Consider the following 20,871-nt stretch of genomic DNA (forward strand, 5'->3'; position numbering starts at 1 on the left):
ACCTACTATTAGAAATTCGTTCCTGATGCAAGTTACTTATCAATTTACATATAACTACGAAATGTAAATGTAAATTGATAAATTTTACCTGTCCATCATGATTATTAAACTCTAACTATAAAATAACAATAGAAGTTACAATTAAGCTTTTCTACCATTTACATGCAAATATGAATATAAATTAAAGCAAATAAGATTATTTTAATCTATAACAAAATTTACGAAGTAATGCATTTTATTTTAAATTGCAAAGGGAATCGACATATTCTAAAGAATAATACCTAAAATATATAGATATCGTTCGTAAAGTAGTAATTTAATTAGGTATGAAACCCGCTTTATTATGTGAACTCGGCTTTACTCTCAAGAAACATCTAAAAGATTCTAGAAGGTTCTAGAAAGACAGTTGAGAACCGTTACATTCCAGAAGCATGATGCAAAGCATGATGCAACGCTGAAACACGTTGCAACCTGCAAGGCCCGTTGCAAGCCGCGTAGCGGTGAGTCACCAAAGAAGCACCGCTATCGCTACCAAGAAGAAGATAAGATAAGTCGGAACGCATAGCCAACAAAGGCATACCGCTATCGCTACCGACAATAGGATAAGGAAAGTCGGAGCGCCCGGCAATGAGTCATCAAAGGAACGCCGCTATCGCTACTAAGAAGCCATCTCTCCGGGACTTAACCGTCGCAATCTCTACCAGGAACAGATTGTCTCCGGTACTTCCCCGGCATACCTCTCTTGCCATTGGCTAAGCCGCATCGCCCGATGGGAGGAGCGAGCCACATTTTACGGTATATAAACCCTGCCCTGCACCCGGCACGGAACGGCAGTGATCCGCCGAAAGTTGTTCCAGTCAATCAGTTCTAATCCAGCAATCAACCAGCTATTACTACGGAGTTCCTGAAGACAACGAGACATAGCCGCCATTTTGGTGAGGCATAGCCGCCATTTCGGACCGAGGTACCGAGGCTCCTCAGATCTTCAGACTCAGAGGGAAGAACACAGTAGCGAAGTGTACCATAGCAAGGCACATTAGACATTGTCTAACCTTGTGAGTATTTAAGCCAGTTCACATATCCCTAAATAGTAAAGCGCGACGGGCACTCATTATATTTAATCATTATATTTAATTATCCAATATTAACTCAATCTTACATTACATTTCAAACTCTGAATTTTGAACATAGACATAAGCCATATATTGCTCTGCGTTTCCGATATTATTTCAATCTTCGATTTGCATCTGCACACGCCTGCGTTACAGTCGTCGATTTATTCGATATTCTATCCAATATCATACAATCAATTTCGCATACTTATTTGATCTATTATAATAAATATACTTATGTATTTTATTGTATCACTGCTTACTTATATATGTATGTAACCCTGTATCCTACCACATATTAGCGAATTGAATGCCGCTAATTCCTCTGTACACATTAGAAACTAAGACTCCTTTTCCTATTCCACATTATTACCAATTCTCTTTCAGTATCGTTTAATTATAATTATAATTGACACAACGCTTAATTAATTAACAGGTGAAGGGCATTCTCGTATAGATTAACCTTTCATCTCGTCTCTAACTCTTTAACACGTAAATCACGACTTAAACGTAAGTCACATTCAATTACCTTTGATTATTTAACTATCTCAGTTCTATTAAACATATTATTCATATAAATTTATTTAACCATTAGATGGTCTCTCCCTTCCGAAGGAAGAATCAAATTGATCGCGACGAGCAACGTCTCCACAAACTACGCGAACGTAGGACAAGAAGAGTCTTAAATTTACCCAAATATTTCCTACGCGAGTAATCGTTCGATCCCCTTCTCCAGACGTTTATTCGCCTATAAATAACCTTCCGCCCTACATTGATTATTCTCACCCGCAATTTCCGGAGCCCTCGCCGTTAGAATCAAATACGTTAATAACGAACCCTAATCATCAATTCTTACCCGATCCAGAATATTATATCCCGGATCAATATCTACCAATCACATCGCCAGAGTACGACCCCATTTTACAATTTAACAACGAACAAACCTTTTACATTCTCAACGAGGACACCGCGAATCTCACTCACGACGTCGATAACGTCATCCCCGAGGAAGCGCAAGATAACTTCACTTCTTTTATAACTTACCTCAACCAGCCTAACAATCCGGAACTGGAGCTCAGTCATATTGTAACTCAATTTCAAGCTCCCCACGAACCACGTCAGGACCAATAAACTTTATATCGACGTAAAGGTTTTATAAATGAATAAATGACATATTTGTAAAATATCTTTATTTATCGACCCGACCCGTCAGTTTCCTTCTCCGTCCGATACTCTCAATCGAATCTCAAGCTCTCGGCTTCCCTGGGTATAGCCGGCCTAGCAGGTTGCCCATAAAACAAATAGAGAGCAGCTTCTTAAACATCCACCGAGGTAGACGCGAGAGAAGACCGTCTTGTGCAGAAAATAATTTATCGCTAGATGAATTATTGGACGTAACAGACCTCTGTCATTCGGTTTGGTAAAGTATTCGCAACTATTGGAAAATGCAAGATAATAAAAGTGTAAAAGCGATAGAGAGATAGGTGTTCATCCTGCTAGGCCGGGTTCTCTGGTCCTTGTCTTAATAGGCTAATGCGACGTTCACTTTACTAAACGTGCACCTCAGAGATGACTTGCGAATGTACCTTATGACAGAGTATATTTCTATTGGTTGTAAATAGGGTTGGGTGGTGTACACTTGTCGACTGAATCAAATATCAATATGCAAAATCACTGTCAGTTGGTGTGGTAAAGTATTCGCAACTATTGGAAAATGCAAGGTAATAAAAGCGTAAAAGCGATAGAGAGATAGGTGTTCATCCGGCTAGGCCGGGTTCTCTGGTCCTTGTCTTAATAGGTTAATGCGACGTTCACTTTACTAAACGTGCACCTCAGAGATAACTTGCGAATGTACCTTCTGACAGGATATAGTTTCTAATGTGTACAGAGGAATTAGCGGCATTCAATTCGCTAATATGTGGTAGGATACAGGGTTACATACATATATAAGTAAGCAGTGATACAATAAAATACATAAATATATTTATTATAATAGATCAAATAAGTATGCGAAATTGATTAAATAGTATTTAATAGTATTGGATAGAATATTGAATAGATCGACGATTGTAACGCAGACGTGTGCAGATGCAAATCGTAGATTGAAATAATATCGGAAACGCAGAGTAATATATGGCTTATGTCTATGTTCAAAATTCAGAGTTTGAAATGTAATGTAAGATTGAGTTAATATTGGATAATTAAATATAATGATTAAATATAATGAGTGCCCGTCGCGCTTTACTATTTAGGGATATATGAACTGGCTTAAATAGTCACAAGGTTAGACAATGTCTAATGTGCCTTGCTATGGTACACTTCGCTACTGTGTTCTTCCCTTTGAGTCTGAAGATCTGAGGAGCCTTGGTACCTCGGTCCGAAATGGCGGCTATGCCTCACCAAAATGGCGGCTATGTCTCGTCGTCTTCAGGAACTCCGTAGTAATAGCTGATTGATTGCTGGATTAGAACTGATTGACTGGAACAACTTTCGGCGGATCACTGCCGTTCCGTGCCGGGTGCAGGGTTTATATACCGTAAAATGTGGCTCGCTCCTCCCATCGGGCGATGCGGCTTAGCCAATGGCAAGAGAGGTATGCCGGGGAAGTACCGGAGACAATCTGTTCCTGGTAGAGATTGCGACGGTTAAGTCTCGGAGAGATGGCTTCTTAGTAGCGATAGCGGCGTTCCTTTGATGACTCATCGCCGGGCGCTCCGACTTTCCTTATCCTATTCTCGGTAGCGATAGAGGTATGCCTTTGTTGGCTATGCGCTCCGACTTATCTTATCTTCTTCTTGGTAGCGATAGCGGTGCTTCTTTGGTGACTCACCGCTACGCGGCTTGCAACGGGCCTTGCAGGTTGCAACGTGTTTCAGCGTTGCATCATGCTTTGCATCATGCTTCTGGAATGTAACGGTTTTCAACCGTCTTTCTAGAACCTTCTAGAATCTTTTAGATGTTTCTTGAGAGTAAAGCCGAGTTCACATAATAAAGCGGGTTTTATACTTAATTACTACTTTATGAACAATATCTATATATTTTAGGTATTATTCTTTAGAATATGTCGACTCTTTTTGCGATTTAAAATAAATTGCATTACTTCGTAAATTTTGTTATAGATTAAAATAATCTTATTTGCTTTAATTTATATTCATATTTGCATGTAAATGGTAGAAAAGCTTAATTGTAACTTCTATTGTTATTTTATAGTTAGAGTTTTATAATCATGATAGACAGGTAAATTTTATCAATTTACATTTACATTTCGTAGTTATATGTAAATTGATAAGTAACTTGCATCAGGAACGAATTTCTAATAGTAGGTATACTATGGCGGTTCTAACTCAGTGGCAATAAGGGGGGGTGAGGGGTGGGCAGAAATCATGTTTTTTAACTTATGAGCGATTATATGCGAGACTAAATATTTGTTAATACCGGTCTTTCATGTAGGTTAGCGATTGTCATGACTAATATGTTAAAGAATTAACTTTTGAAAAAAGATTGAAATTTTGAAATTTGTCTGGACGTTACAAACCTTTGTCGGAAAACCCTTCGTCGTGGGTATCCCCGGAAAAATTTCCGTAATACGACGTTGTCTCGCGCAATAGTTCGAGTACGTGCAACGCAAATCATACACTCGCGAATAGCACGCCGCGACTGCGAACGGGACGTAACAGTATCAGCGAAGTGGGGGGAAACTGTAGTGGTGGGGGTGTACTTCTCCCCAAATAGAGACCTCGCTCAATTTGAGGGGTACCTGGGTAGGTTGGCGGACGAGATAAGCCGCCACCTCCCGGGTAGGGTCTTGGTCATGGGGGACCTCAACGCGAAATCTGACGCGTGGGGTTCCACCGTGACCAACGCAAGGGGCGAGGTCCTAGAAGAGTGGGGGGCACAGCTCAACCTTCTGATTATGAACAGAGGGTCGGAGTTTACATGCGTGCGGTACAATGAGGAATCCATAATAGACGTCACCTGGGGATCCCCGCAAGCCGCACGCATGGTAAGTGGTTGGCGAGTGATGGTGGGGTCGGAGAGTCTATCTGATCACAGATATATAAGAATGGAGATCTCCGACCTCTCGGTGGGACGCCAACCACGCCCCCAGGAGGAGAGACGGGGTACACCCCTACCCCCCCGATGGGCGCTGAAGCGCCTTGATAAGGACGCCTTGATGGCGGCAGCCGTAGCGAAGGCGTGGGAAGACCCCCCCACGCCCGACGCCTGCGACGCAAACGAGGAGGCGGCCTGGTTCCGTTCGGCAGTGACAGAGATTTGTGACTCTGCCATGCCGAGGTGCCAGGCCAACAACAAAAGGAGGGGGGTGTATTGGTGGTCTCAGGAGATATCGTGGATGAGATCGGTGTGCATCCGCTCGAGACACCGATACACCCGATGCAGACGCAGGCGTCACACCAACGAAGAGGCGGTCGAGCTGCTGGAGGACTATAAATCGGCGAAGAAGACCCTCCAGAAGGCTATCAAAGAGGCCAAGGTCCGGGCATGGGACGAGCTCCTGGAGACCCTCAACAAAGACCCATGGGGGCGACCCTACCAGATCGTGAGAAAGAAACTCCGGTCAGGGGGACCCCCAATCACAGAGGGTCTCCAACCAGACGTGTTGGAGGAAGTAGTGACCACTCTCTTCCCCCCAGATGAGTTGGAAAAGAGTGGGGAGAGACCCCTGGGTCCAGCGGCCGATAATGGATGGTCGGAGGACCTAGGAGTCACCGGGAGAGAGCTCGTCCGAGCAGTGAAACGGCTCCGGGCTAAGAACACAGCCCCGGGGCCGGATGGCATACCGGGAAAGGTCTGGGTCTTGGCCCTAGGCGTCCTTGGGGGCCGTCTGAGACAGCTGTTTGACAGCTGCTTCAGAACGGGACAGTTTCCCACAATATGGAAGGAGGCGAAACTAGTTCTTCTCAGGAAAGATGGGCGCCCCGCAGACTCACCCTGCGGCGTACCGCCCTATTTGCTTATTGGACGAGGCGGGCAAGCTGTTTGAGAGAATAATAGCTTCCCGTCTCAGGGACCACCTGTCGGTGGTGGGACTCGACCTAGCGGATTGCCAGTACGGATTCCGAGAGGGCAGATCGACAATCGATGCAATTATGCATGTCAAGGCCCTCTCGGATGAAGCAGTGGAGGGGGGCGGCGTGTTACTCGCGACGAGTCTTGATATCTCGAATGCGTTTAACACGCTGCCCTGGAAATGCATCCGCGAGGCACTCCAATACCATGGAGTGCCTCAATATTTGCAAGACCTGGTCGGGGACTACCTAAGCGACAGGTGGATTTCATATACGGGGCGGTACCAAAGGCCGCACCGCAAAAAGATGAGTAAAGGGGTTCCGCAGGGGTCGGTCCTAGGACCACTCCTGTAGAATCTCGGATATGACTGAGTTCTGCGGGGCGCGCTTCTCCCGGGCATGCGCCTTGTGTGCTATGCCAATGACACACTGGTGCTTGGCCCGGGGGAACGATTGGGGAGAGGCCAGACGTCTATCGTCGGTGGGCGTGGCACTCGTGGTCGGCAAAATCCGCGCACTGGGACTGAGAGTGGCTCTCCAAAAGACCGAAGCCATTCACTTCAACGGTCCGAAGAAAAAGCCACCTCAGTCCCACATCGAGGTAGAGGAAGTCCAGATTGAGGTGAAGCCCCATCTAAAATACTTGGGGCTCACACTCGACAGCCGGTGGAACTGGCGGGAACACTTCCGTCGCTTGGCCCCCCAAATAAGAACGGCAGTCAACAGCATTGGCTGCTTGCTGCCGAACATCGGGGGGCCGAAGGAGAAGATTCGTCGCCTCTACATGAGTGCGATAGGATCCATGGCGCTCTACGGGGCGCCAGTGTGGGCGGGCGACCTGATGGCGCCGAGTCAAAGACTTCTACTGGGTTTACAGCGGAAGTTAGCCATCAGGATCGTCCGCGGATATTGCACAATCTCGGTAGAGGCGGCATGCTCGGTGTCAGGGTCGATCCCATGGGACCTACTGGCGGAGACGTACAAGGAATTGTACGAGCAGAAGAGCAGCCTCCGCCAGCGGGGTCTGATCATGACACCGAAAGCGGCGGAAGCGGCCCGACAACGGGCGAGACAGCGCGCGATAAATAGATGGTCGAAGGATCTTCTCCAACCGAGAGCCGGAGCGCGCGCTGTACAAGCAATCCAGCCGGTTCTGTCAGACTGGCTGTCAAGGGAATCTGGACTCTCGTATAGGGTCGTGCAGGTACTCACCGGGCATGGGTGCTTCGGTGAGTATCTGCACGACAAGGCGCGGAGAGAGCCGACCAGGAGGTGTCACCACAGCACGGAGGTCAGGGACACGGCGCAACACACGGTAGAATTCTGCCCAGCTTGAGCAAAACAGCGCCGTGCCCTGACCGATGCTATAGGAAGGGATCTGCAGCTCCCCAGCATGGTTAAGGCCATGCTGGAGAGCAAAGAGAAGTGGAAGGCGGTCGCCTCCTTCTGCGAGGATGTACTCACGCAGAAGGAGGCGACCGCCTTCCACTTCTCTTTGCTCTCCAGCATGGCCTTAACCATGCTGGGAGCTGCAGATCCCTTCCTATAGCATCGGTCAGGGCACGGCGCTGTTTTGCTCAAGCTGGGCAGAATTCTACAGTGTGTTGCGCCGTGTCCCTGACCTCCTTGCTGTGGTGACACCTCCTGGTCGGCTCTCTCCGCGCCTTGTCGTGCAGATACTCACCGAAGCACCCATGCCCGGTGAGTACCTGCACGACCCTATACGAGAGTCCAGATTCCCTTGACAGCCAGTCTGACAGAACCGGCTGGATTGCTTGTACAGCGCGCGCTCCGGCTCTCGGTTGGAGAAGATCCTTCGACCATCTATTTATCGCGCGCTGTCTCGCCCGTTGTCGGGCCGCTTCCGCCGCTTTCGGTGTCATGATCAGACCCCGCTGGCGGAGGCTGCTCTTCTGCTCGTACAATTCCTTGTACGTCTCCGCCAGTAGGTCCCATGGGATCGACCCTGACACCGAGCATGCCGCCTCTACCGAGATTGTGCAATATCCGCGGACGATCCTGATGGCTAACTTCCGCTGTAAACCCAGTAGAAGTCTTTGACTCGGCGCCATCAGGTCGCCCGCCCACACTGGCGCCCCGTAGAGCGCCATGGATCCTATCGCACTCATGTAGAGGCGACGAATCTTCTCCTTCGGCCCCCCGATGTTCGGCAGCAAGCAGCCAATGCTGTTGACTGCCGTTCTTATTTGGGGGGCCAAGCGACGGAAGTGTTCCCGCCAGTTCCACCGGCTGTCGAGTGTGAGCCCCAAGTATTTTAGATGGGGCTTCACCTCAATCTGGACTTCCTCTACCTCGATGTGGGACTGAGGTGGCTTTTTCTTCGGACCGTTGAAGTGAATGGCTTCGGTCTTTTGGAGAGCCACTCTCAGTCCCAGTGCGCGGATTTTGCCGACCACGAGTGCCACGCCCACCGACGATAGACGTCTGGCCTCTCCCCAATCGTTCCCCCGGGCAAGCACCAGTGTGTCATCGGCATAGCACACAAGGCGCATGCCCGGGAGAAGCGCGCCCCGCAGAACCCAGTCATATCCGAGGTTCCACAGGAGTGATCCTAGGACCGACCCCTGCGGAACCCCCCTACTCATCTTTTTGCGGTGCGGCCTTTGGTACCGCCCCGTATATGAAATCCACCTGTCGCTTAGGTAGTCCCCGACCAGGTCTTGCAAATATTGAGGCACTCCATGGTATTGGAGTGCCTCGCGGATGCATTTCCAGGGCAGCGTGTTAAACGCATTCGAGATATCAAGACTCGTTGCGAGTAACACGCCGCCCCCCTCCACTGCTTCATCCGAGAGGGCCTTGACATGCATAATTGCATCGATTGTCGATCTGCCCTCTCGGAATCCGTACTGGCAATCCGCTAGGTCGGGTCCCACCACCGACAGGTGGTCCCTGAGGCGGGCAGCTATTATTCTCTCAAACAGCTTGCCCGCCTCGTCCAATAAGCAAATAGGGCGGTACGCCGCGGGTGAGTCTGCGGGGCGCCCATCTTTCCTGAGAAGAACTAGTTTCGCCTCCTTCCATATTGTGGGAAACTGTCCCGTTCTGAAGCAGCTGTCAAACAGCTGTCTCAGACGGCCCCCAAGGATGCCTAGGGCCAAGACCCAGGCCTTTCCTGGTATGCCATCCGGCCCCGGGGATGTGTTCTTAGCCCGGAGCCGTTTCACTGCTCGGACGAGCTCCCTCCCGGTGACTCCTAGGTCCTCCGACCATCCATTATCGGCCGCTGGACCCAGGGGTCTCTCCCCACTCTTTTCCAACTCATCTGGGGGGAAGAGAGTGGTCACTACTTCCTCCAACACGTCTTGTTGGAGACCCTCTGTGATTGGGGGTCCCCCTGACCGGAGTTTCTTTCTCACGATCTGGTAGGGTCGCCCCCATGGGTCTTTGTTGAGGGTCTCCAGGAGCTCGTCCCATGCCCGGGCCTTGGCCTCTTTGATAGCCTTCTGGAGGGTCTTCTTCGCCGATTTATAGTCCTTCCAGCAGCTCGACCGCCTCTTCGTTGGTGTGACGCCTGCGTCTGCATCGGGTGTATCGGTGTCTCGAGCGGATGCACACCGCTCTCATCCACGATATCTCCTGAGACCACCAATACACCCCCCTCCTTTTGTTGTTGGCCTGGCACCTCGGCATGGCAGAATCACAAATCTCTGTCATTGCCGAACGGAACCAGGCCGCCTCCTCGTTTGCGTCGCAGGCGTCGGGCGTGGGGGGGTCTTCCCACGCCTTCGCTACGGCTGCCGCCATCAAGGCGTCCTTATCAAGGCGCTTCAGCGCCCATCGGGGGGGTAGGGATGTACCCCGTCTCTCCTCCTGGGGGCGTGGTTGGCGCCCCACCGAAGGGTCGGAGATCTCCATTCTTATATATCTGTGATCAGATAGACTCTCCGACCCCACCATCACTCGCCAACCACTTACCATGCGTGCGGCTTGCGGGGATCCCCAGGTGACGTCTATTATGGATCCCCCATTGTACCGCACGCATGTAAACTCCGACCCTCTGTTCATAATCAGAAGGTTGAGCTGTGCCCCCCACTCTTCTAGGACCTCGCCCCTTGCGTTGGTCACGGTGGAACCCCACGCGTCAGATTTCGCGTTGAGGTCCCCCATGACCAAGACCCTACCCGGGAGGTGGCGGCTTATCTCGTCCGCCAACCTACCCAGGTACCCCTCAAATTGAGCGAGGTCTCTATTTGGGGAGAAGTACACCCCCACCACTACAGTTTCCCCCCACTTCGCTGATACTGTTACGTCCCGTTCGCAGTCGCGGCGTGCTATTCGCGAGTGTATGATTTGCGTTGCACGTACTCGAACTATTGCGCGAGACAACGTCGTATTACGGAAATTTTTCCGGGGATACCCACGACGAAGGGTTTTCCGACAAAGGTTTGTAACGTCCAGACAAATTTCAAAATTTCAATCTTTTTTCAAAAGTTAATTCTTTAACATATTAGTCATGACAATCGCTAACCTACATGAAAGACCGGTATTAACAAATATTTAGTCTCGCATATAATCGCTCATAAGTTAAAAAACATGATTTCTGCCCACCCCTCACCCCCCCTTATTGCCACTGAGTTAGAACCGCCATAGTATACCTACTATTAGAAATTCGTTCCTGATGCAAGTTACTTATCAATTTACATATAACTACGAAGGATCGTATTCTGGACGATTACATGTCGGGGAGTGATATGGGAGAGTGAATATTCAGGGTCGGAGAAGAAATGATTATTTGAGTTTGTTCCTAACGTATTTGATTCTGAATGCGACGGATCCGGAAATTGCGGGTGAGAATAATCGATATAAGGTGGAAGGTTATTTATAGGTGAATAGACGTCGGGAGAAGTGGGTCGAACGATTATTTGTGTAGGAAAGATTTGGACATGTAAGTTTAAGACTCTTCTTGTTCTACGTTCGCGTAGTCTATGGAGACGTTGCTCGTCACGATCAATTTGATTCTTCCTTCGTAATGGAGAGACCATCTAACGGTTAAATAATTTTATATGAAAGATACGTTTTATAGAACTGAGAGAATTAAATAATCAAAAGTAATCGAGTATGACTTTCGTTTAAGTCGTGATCTACTTGTTAATGAAAGGGAACGGAGATGAAAGGTTAATCTATGTGAAACTGCCCTTCACCTGTTAATTAGTTAAACTTGTATCAATTATAGTTATAATTAAACAATACTGAAAGAAAATTGGTAATAATGTAGGTGAAGAAAGAAAAGGGTTTGAAGAGGAGTATTGATATCTGTCAAGGCCGGAAATGAAGGTTGTATGTTATCGGCTATAAGTAAAGTATCTCTAAGTGGTAAAGTAGATTTCTATTTTATCATCAGTTAGTAAAAGTATCTCTAAGTGGTAAAGTGGATTTCTATTTTATCATTAGTTGGTAAAAGTATCTCTAAGTAATAAAGTGGATTTCTATTTTATCGTTAGTTGGTAACGTAAAGAATATTAATATTTGTACCTTCAAACATCGAGGGTTAACGTTTTAAACACTGAAATAATGATTATAATAGTTTGCGTTAAAAGAAGAGAGATAGTGATGCAGGGAGAGGGTAAGGATTTGAATATGAGTATTAATATCGATATTCTGAATATTAATACTCGATATGTCGACAGTTATATTTCAGGTTTAGAAATAAATAAATTCTCAATGATTCGTCAAGATCACTGTCAGTCGGTGTGGTAGGTAAAGTATTCGCAACTATTGGAAAATGCAAGGTAATAAAAGCGTAAAAGCGATAGAGGGATAGGTGTTCATCCGGCTAGGCCGGGTTCTCTGGTCCTTGTCTTAATAGGCTAATGCGACGTTCACTTTACTAAACGTGCACCTCAGAGATGACTTGCGAATGTACCTTCTGACAGGATATTATCTTAATGTGTATTAAACGGGGTGAGGTGGGATATACTAATCAAAATGAGTTTAATTTCAATATGCAAGGATTCTGGGTACGTGTATTAATATCTATATCAAGAATATTAATACTTGTACTTTCAAGCATCAAAAATTAATGTCTTAAACATTGAAGTAATAATTCTTAGTAATTATCAAGACCTCTGTCATTCGGTTTGGTAAAGTAATTCATTTGGATTATAGAGCAGAGAGAGAGTAAGCAGGGAAGGTTAAAGAAATACACGGTTACCCGTGTGAATTCTGGTCCTTAAAGGAAAGGCTAATGCATACGTTCACTTTACTAAACGTGCATCTCAGAATCGTAGTAACGAATTTACCTTATGACAGGGTATATTTCTATTAGTAGTAAATAGGATAAGGTAGTGTACACTTGTCAAATGAATCGAATATCAATATGTAAAATCACTGTCAGTTGGTGTGGTAAAGTATTCGCAACTATTGGAAAATGCAAGTTAATAAAAGCGTAAAAGCGATAGAGAGATAGGTGTTCATCCGGCTAGGCCGGGTTTTCTGGTCCTTGTTTTAATAGGCTAATGCGACGTTCACTTTACTAAACGTGCACCTCAGAGATGACTTGCGAATGTACCTTCTGACAGGATATAGTTTCTAATGTGTACAGAGGAATTAGCGGCATTCAATTCGCTAATATGTGGTAGGATACAGGGTTACATACATATATAAATAAGCAGTGATATAATAAAATACATAAGTATATTTATTATAATAGATTGAATAAGTATGCGATATCGGAATATTGAATAGTATTGGATAAAATATTGAGTAGATCGACGATTGTAACGCAGACGTATGCAGATGCAAATCGTAGATTGAAATAATATCGGAAACGCAGAGTAATATGTCGCTTATGTCTATGCTCAAAATTCAGAGTTCGAAATGTAATGTAAGATTGAGTTAATATTGGATAATTAAATATAATGATTAAATATAATGATTAAATATAATGAGTGCCCGTCGCGCTTTACTATTTAGGGATATGTGAACTGGCTTAAATACTCACAAGGTTAGACAATGTCTAATGTGCCTTGCTATGGTACACTTCGCTACTGTGTTCTTCCCTTTGAGTCTGAAGATCTGAGGAGCCTCGGTACCTCGGTCCGAAATGGCGGCTGTGTCTCACCAAAATGGCGGCTATGTCTTCAGGACCCCGTAGTATTTGCTGGTTGAGTGCTGGATTGTTGACTGGAACCACTGCGACGAAATCACTGCCGTTCCGTGCCGGGTGCAGGTATACCGTAAAATGTGGCTCGCTCCTCCCATCGGGCGATGCGGCTTAGCCAATGGCAAGAGAGGTATGCCGGGGAAGTACCGGAGACAATCTGTTCCTGGTAGAGATTGCGAACGGTTAAGTCCCGGAGAGATGGTTTCTTAGTAGCGATAGCGGCGTTCCTTTGATGACTCATCGCCGGCCGCTCCGACTTTCCTTATCCTATTCTCGGTAGCGATAGCTGTATGCCTTTGTTGGCTATTCGCTCCGACTTATCTTATCTTCTTCTTGGTAGCGATAGCGGTACTTCTTTGGTGACTCACCGCTACGCGGCTTGCAACGGGCCTTGCAGGTTGCAACGTGTCTCAGCGTTGCATCATGCATTGCATCATGCTTCTGGAATGTAACGGTTTTCAACCGCCTTTCTAGAACCTTCTAGAATCTTTTAGATGTTTCTTGAGAGTAAAAGCCGAGTTCACATAATAATGTTTCATACCTAATTATCTCATTATTATAGTATACTACTTAATAAACGATATTTAGGTATTATCCCTTAAAATTTGTGATTTGAAATAAAATGCATTGGACAGTTAAAACTTATCAATTTACATTTATATTGCATAGCTATATGTAAATTGATAGAGAGTCTATGTCAGGAATGAATTTCTAACTTGTCCCTGACTAAGTTTAACACTCAATTCGCACATCTACATTGCATAGCTATAATACTTTCGATTGTATGACGGATATAATGTTATTACGCATGATTTATATGGTTTTTGTCTCCTAATTTATAAACGAGAATTTTAAAGTTAATGATATATTTGCTATAGGCGTGCTTATTGGCTGGTAGTGTTAGTCTTCATACTTATCGTTGGTCGGTAAAGTAATTTTCTACTTTATCGTCTGTAGTTGGTAAGTCAAGTTCCTGTTTTATCATTGGTTGGTAATGTCGATTTTTATAACGTCGTTGGTCGGTAAGGTAGTTTTCTACCTTATCATTAGTGGGCAAGTTTTATCTGTAGTTGATAGACCAAGTCTCTGTTTTACCATCGGTTGGTCTTATCTTGGGTAGGTAGGTTAGTAGTTCTGTCTTTGACGTCGGTGATCGGTATTGAGGGATTCGTTTGTGTTATATGTTGGTCAGTAAAGCATCGCCTAAAGAATAGATCTACATATTCGTGGCTGTATGAAGTGTGTAAAACACTCATGGGTTGGAGCGTACGACGGGTATAGTATAATTAGGGGTTATGGACATACAATGTACGGTGCCTAGGGGCTCGCAAGTATAAATGGTGTAGCGTATACAGGGGCATTAGTAGCATGCAATGTGTAAGGTGATGCAGGGGTTAGAACATACATTCGTTGTCTGATTTAGGCGTGCTTATTCTCTAACTTTTATGTTTCCTAACGAATGATCCGGAGCAAAGCATCCTTGTTAATTATGCTTTTTATGATAAAAATATTATTTAAAAGTGGGTTGCTACTCCCGTTGTCATTTGTGAGAAGACATGTTTTAACTTATAAGTAATTATATGTGAGATTAAATTGTTTATACCGGTCTTTCATGTAGGTTAGAGATTGTCATGACTAATATGTTAAAGAATAAAATTTTGAAAAAGATTGAAATTTTGAAATTTGTCTGGACGTTACAATCGTGTCGGCTCGTACTTGGAGGTAGTGCGTGCGGCGAGGGTCGTTCACTGGGATGTTTGACGGCGGCAAGCGTCGTGGTTGGAACGTTATTGGTATGCACTTCCACTGTAGGAGTTCGTCGTTATTATTTTTAATGTTAAAAATGTCCTCGTATTCAGGATCGGCCTGATACTCCACTCCGAGGTATTGAGAATATTCCTCGGTCGCTGATTCACGATAGAGTCGGTTTAGTTTTCGTAATTGATTCTTACTTCCCGCGCGTTGCGTCTTAGGCATATTGAATTTGATGCATCCTCTGAATGATTACTCAATTAAGGAGGGTTGATATGCGGCGGACCTCATTATCAATTCCTTATTTTGGCAAATGCTGAGAATGTTAATTCTAACTGCGATGAGCGGTGGTCCGCTCCAAACACAGTTTGAATTATTCTGAATTCAAACGCCGTATGACAAATTTAAACGCTATCGTATTTTATCACGGGAGTTGAAGTTTTGAAGAATACTGAACACTAGTTTTCACACATGAATACACTGATTTATTCGTATAGTAGTACAAAATTCGAGACTGAAACTTAGAATTAGAATTTAGATTTAGACTTAGAATTTAGAGTTAGAATATTATACTGTCACGTCCGGCCTTATTACTATGTCTGGGTATGTAAATTTTTTTCCATCTATAAGGAATAAATCCTAAAACTATCAAACATCATTTGAAAAGCGCGCCAAAGCCGGCCATGACGCTTAACTCCGCCTAGAAACTAAGCGTGGCGCTTCGTAGCGCCTAAGGATCTTTCACCACAGTGAGAGCCCCTACTCCGGAGAGTTCCCCCTCTCCAGGCTGCCGCAGGCCCGAGCCGCCGAAACGAAGGACCTCAGAACAGTCCCGAATTTCGGCAGTTCTCTGCGCGACACCGAACAGTATAGTCGCACTTCTAAATTCTAAGTCCAAATTCTAAATCCTAACTCTAATTCTAAAATTCTAACTCTAAGTATAATATTCTAACTCTAAATTCTAAGTCTAAATCTAAATTCTAATTCTAAGTTTTAGTCTCGAATTTTGTACTACTAAACGAATAAATCAGTGTTATCATGTGTGAAAACTAGTGTTCAGTATTCTTCAAAACTTCCACTCCCGTGATAAAATACGATAGCGTTTAAATTTGTCATACGGCGTTTGAATTCAGAATAATTCAAACTGTGTTTCGAGCGGACCACCGTTCATCACAGTTAGAATTAACATTCTCAGCATTTGCCAAAATAAGGAATCGATAGTGAGGTCCGCCGCATATCAACCCTCCTTATTTGAGTAATCATTCAGAGGATGCATCAAATTCAATATGCCTAAGACGCGACGCGCGAAAAGGAAGAATCAATTACGAAAACTAAACCGACTCTATCGTGAATCAGCGATCGAAGAATATTCTCAATTCCTCGGTGTAGAGTATCAGGCCGATCTTGAATACGAGGACATTTTCAACATTAAAAATAATAACAACGACGAACTCCTACAGTAGAAGTGCATACCAATAACGTTCCAACCACGACGCCTACCGCCGCCAAACATCCCAGTGAACGACCCTCGCCGCACGCACTACCTCCAAGTACGAGCCAACACGATCAAGAAAGTGCTACTAAAGGTAAGTAAAATTCACGTTAACCTAAGGAATCGCGCGTGTTAGCAAATTCAGAGACGCTTCTACCACGTGGAAGAGAACATTCTAGAAAAATCTCCGACGCATTTTTCCTCTTTTCCATCGTCACTGCGGAAGCTATAAAAAAAAGGGTCAGGCTATAAAACTAGGGTCGTCCACCGCACACGGTACAACTCTCGAACTTCTAACACGGAAAAACGCAAATAATCCAATCTCTTAAAAATCTTCGTGTCTCAAGAAATAACTTCGTAAATCCGTACAACAAAGTAGTCACTTAAACAATAAACAATTAAGAACACTCTCGATTTACCGACATTATACCGACATACGTTCTTTTACCGACATTACCGACATTATACCGACATACGTTCTTCTACCGACGTTACCGACAAATATACCGACGTACGTTCTTTTTCGACGATCTTACCGACGTTCGTTACCAACGGTTACCGACAATTTACCACCGGCCTTTACCGACGGCTTTTACCGACGATCGTTACCGACAGTTGCCGACGTTATATCGACGCCACATCGACTCACTTTACCGACATTTACCGACTCCTCGACAACGTCCGGTCTCATCAACCATCTACGAGCGAACAACGCATGATCTTTTAATACAACTAACGTGGCAGGTATAGATGTGCCCAATCCCCTTTAGAGGTGTAACCCCTCTTCCAGGAGTTAATCTCCTAATACCTCTCGAGCCTCCGTATTACTGTCAAGTCGGTATCGGGTATATTCATTTTGAAACTAAAGCCGCTCTTTGTCTTTCATGCTTCGCCGCGTTACCTCGAACTTCTAAATTGTTCTGGACGTGGATCCGGAAACATAGCCTAACCATAGGCGGATTACTGGTTGGGATAGTTTGCGGAACTTGCAGCAACCGCCTCACCCTCTCACGGGCGGGTGATTTATGCGAACTTTGCGAGTCTATATACGAAGACTACTCGCGTAACCCAGATAGCGTCCCGGCGAGAATAGAAGACGGAACCACAATCATAACTGTAGAATTATAGTTAGGCTCCATGTCGTAATTGCTACCTTAAGGGTAATACATTCTTCCCCCTCCTTCCGCATCGTGCAACCTTTGTCGGAAAACCCTTCGTCGTGGGTATCCCCGGAAAAATTTCCGTAATACGACGTTGTCTCGCGCAATAGTTCGAGCACGTGCAACGCGAATCATACACTCGCGAATAACACGCCGCGACTGCGAACGGGACGTAACAATACTTAGGGTTAGAATTTTAGAATTAGAGTTAGGATTTAGAATTTGGACTTGGAATTTAGAAGTGCGACTGTACTGTTCGGTGTCGCGCAGAGAACTGCCGAAATTCGGGACTGCTCTGAGGTCCTTCGTTTCGACGGCTCGGGCCTGCGGCGGCCTGGAGAGGGGGAACTCTCCGGAGTAGGGGCTCTCACCGTAGGTGGGAGACCCTTAGGCGCTACGAAGCGCCACGCTTAATTTCTAGGCGGAGTTAAGCGTCATGGCCGGCTTTGGCGCTCTTTTCAAATGATGTTTGATAGTTTTAGGATTTATTCCTTATAGATAGAAAAAAAAATTTACATACCCGGACATAGTAATGAAGCCGGACGTGACACCTCCCCCCTTAAAAGAAAATGTTGGACCATGTTCCAACGTTTTCCGAGCTCAGTAGTAGAATTTACAAAGTATAATTTTGTTAACCTATCACTGAGTCTATACTCCTTCGTTGAGGAGATTGCGCAGTTCTTTGTAGTCTATAGGCACTTCACTTTGGACTTTTTCTTTTGGGGGTGCAAAAACTTCGGTCGTCGAAGGGGGATTTAGGGGTGTTAGCTCTCGTCCGTTGTCCTGGTTCTCGTCCGCTGGTTTTCCGAGGTGCAGTAGAACGTTTGTTACTGAGGTCCAAACGGCTCCCAGGAGGTGCAAACTCCATCCATATACGGAATGGAGTGCGTAGCCATGTATTAGTGTATCGATAATTAGTTTGGCGACACGAACGATGACGAATATCCCGAGGACTCCAGCGCTTGCTGATCCGAAACTTACGAATCCTTTCCACAAGCGGGCTTCCGTATTTTCTGCTAGCTGGTCGAGGGTTTTCTCGTCCAACAGGTTTAGCATAGAGAAGCTTTCCGCGGGGACTTCTTGTCCCATTGCTCCTCTAGCAATTGTATTGAGCATAGAGGGTTTCTCTATGGGAAACATAATGTGGTCGCGAAGACGATCAAGGTCTTCGCTGGTATAGATGCCGCTGGAGGCGAGTGAATCTGGACTGACGTATCTCCATTGTGGTTTGGTTAGTGGTTGAATCATCGGCGGCGCCATTGATTCCATTGGCTTTGAAGTTAAACGATACCAGATGTTGTGTACTTGATACATCGCTGGAAGTAGTTCGTGGCAATCCCTGGGTGTTCCTGTTTGGGTAAGTATCCTTGATCTTGGCAACAGGAAGAGGGATTTGTTTTGGTGGGTGACGGGGAGTTCGTTGTAGCATCTTTCAGCTTGCCGTACTCGGCACTCCACCGGTACGCATTTGATCAAATGGAGGACTTCGCCTGCCGTAATGGCGGTGTAGCCTGGTGCCTTCATGATTCGATGCGCCATTTCGTCCGGGGCGATGCTGGCGAGGGAGAAAGCGTTTTGTAGAATTTGTCTCTCTAAAGCACATTTTTGCTCCATTATGTCTTGATACAATTGTGTCAATTGTGTTTTCAAGTGTTTTTCCACGTAAATGAATTTGGAATTTATGTAGGAAAATATATCGAGGTTATCGATCGGGACTCTGGAGTGGCCCTTAAACGCATGTCCAGGTTGAGTCTCGAGTATGCAGAGTTTGGGATGTTCCGTCCTTAAAATTCTGTAGCCGCACACGTTTATTTCCGTGGTTCGTGCTAAAGCAAAGGTGGTTTCTTGCGTGGTGACTGTGTAGATAGTCGGTGATTCCCTCTGTGTGGGCTTAGATAAGAGGCGGTGTGCTAGGCCTTGGTAGAGAACGTCGTAGCGATTGAAGTGGCAGTTATCGCTGGGTAGCGCCGTCCAATATGTGGTTGAGCCATCTGCGTCGTTGCATTCTCCTTCAGCTACGGGACATCGAGCACCGGAGGGTAATATTACTTCATTGGTGCTATGTCTGACGGGGAGCTCGAGTCTTCGGGTGGTAATTTTTATAGATGCTTGAACGACCACGTTATCCCAAGTGCCAAACGGGTCGCTGAACTGAGTTCCGAAGCATGTTCCGTCGGTTCTGGTGGTTCCTGCGAGGGTCAAGCTACGGTGGTTGATGGTATTCACCTTGATGTCCGTGATGAGGCCGTTGTTTCCCAGGAATATAGTTCCGGTGTTGTATAGTTTCTTGCAGGTTTCTGCCGATACTTCGCGGATGTATTCGCGCCTTCCATTGTGCACCAAGGATACATGTGAGTGCATCCCACAGTAGTAGATGGTTCGATCGATTTCAACCTTACATTGGAGTCCGATGGTGTGGTCGAATTCGCTCAGTTGTAGCAGTTGTATATATACTTCTTCTTTGTCCGCTTCAATGTTATCTAGGTTACATTCTCCGATATCCGTGAGGGATAGTGAAGTAATGTTTAGACCATGCCCTCCGCAGTCATAACCTATTAGTCCGTCAGAGGTTATGGCTAACAGCGAGACTGCTATAAGGATACTTGCGTAGGTCTTCATTCTACTGAGTTTCGTCGATTACTGGCCGGTCCTCCGCCGATGCATCCAAGATATAGTCGTCTGGCCCGGAGTGGGGGTCTTCCTCGATAGGGTTTTGATGTGGGGAAGCTTTTAGCTTCTCTTCGTGTACAATTTTTGTCTTATTTCTACTTATGGCTAACTTAACGTTACGATTACCTAAGAGACTAATGATTTTATAGGGACCGGTGTATTGATTGCTTAATTTGCCTTTATTTGGTTCTTTTAATAAGTACACGTAGTTTCCCGCTCGAAACTGTTGGGCGTTAACTCGGCGGTCGTAGTAGACCTTTGACCTTTGTTTAGCGGCTATTAAGTTTCCGCGGGCGACGGCTTGGGCGTCACTCAGTTTGTTAAAAAGGTTTGTAAGATAATTAGCGTAACTCTCGTCCGTAACGTCGGCGACATCGGGGTAGTTGGAAGGCAACTTGGCTATCTTCCCAAAGACTAATTCATGGGGAGTATATCGCGTCCCTTCGTGTACGCTAGTATTATAAGAGAATGACGCTAGTTTTAAGTATTTGTCCCAATCATTGTTTCTATCGACGTATTGCTTTAAGTA

This window comes from Nylanderia fulva, unplaced genomic scaffold, assembly GCF_048542155.1.
Source record: "Nylanderia fulva isolate GAGA-0341 unplaced genomic scaffold, ASM4854215v1 Scaffold309, whole genome shotgun sequence".
Taxonomy (NCBI): Eukaryota; Metazoa; Arthropoda; class Insecta; order Hymenoptera; family Formicidae; genus Nylanderia; species Nylanderia fulva.